This window comes from Mirounga leonina, unplaced genomic scaffold (genome assembly GCF_011800145.1).
Source record: "Mirounga leonina isolate KUSES-001 unplaced genomic scaffold, KU_Mleo_1.0 Mir_118, whole genome shotgun sequence".
Lineage (NCBI taxonomy): Eukaryota > Metazoa > Chordata > Mammalia > Carnivora > Phocidae > Mirounga > Mirounga leonina.
Window position 1 is genome coordinate 130,156 of NW_023270277.1, and position 753 is coordinate 130,908.

The 753-nt window shown below is 48.6% G+C and overlaps 1 non-coding gene across 1 annotated transcript; it reads left to right on the forward strand.

Moving 5' to 3' along the window:
- Positions 1-105, forward strand: LOC118007363. The gene has a single exon (XR_004678393.1). It is a non-coding gene; the product is annotated as a U6 spliceosomal RNA (small nuclear RNA).
- The last annotated feature ends 648 nt before the right edge of the window (positions 106-753 follow it).

Below are 753 nucleotides of genomic sequence, written 5' to 3' on the forward strand. Positions count from 1 at the left end.
TCTTGCTTCGGCACATACTGACTAAAATTGGAACTCTATAGAGAAGATTAGTATGGCCCCTGGGCAAGGATGACACGCAAAACTATTGAACAAAACAAGATACGTCATTCAGAACTTCTGGCCTGTCACTTTTCCATAATCTCTGGAATGGTGACAGGAGGTGGATGTGAGGTTGGAAATCCCCCGTTGGCTGGAAGACATGCCTTAGGGCCTCAACAAGTAAAAGCAGGACAGAGACAAATCACCTTCAAGGACTGTGAAGAAATATGTGAATTGAAAACGTTTAGCCCGTGAAAACTAATGAGGTGAAGCCCGATCCCATCAGAACCTGGTTGAGTCCATGTCTAATATCACTTACACAGTGTACAAGCAAAACCTCCTGTCCGTCCACATGACCTCCAACTGACCTTAACTTCCGCTGCCCTTTAAGTACTTGGGCCTTCTCGATCACCCTTTCTCTGGCTGTCCACACCCTCTCCAGCTTTGGGGATGTTGTCCTCAAGCTGGCTGACCTGAAAGCAGCCTTTCCCTTCCTCTGGGAAATGCCCTCCTTTAAATGCCCGACCCTGTCTTGCAGGCTGTTCTGAACCACAAGCCTGAGCAGCCCAGGATTCCGAGTCCCTTGGAATATCCCTTTCTCTCAAGTGTCGCTGCAGACAAATCACTCCCTGGAAATTACTGCTTCCTGTAGCAGAGCTGCCTTTTGAGAAGGAGAGTTTCTCCTCAGGGATATGGGTTCTGGTGGAGCTGCAC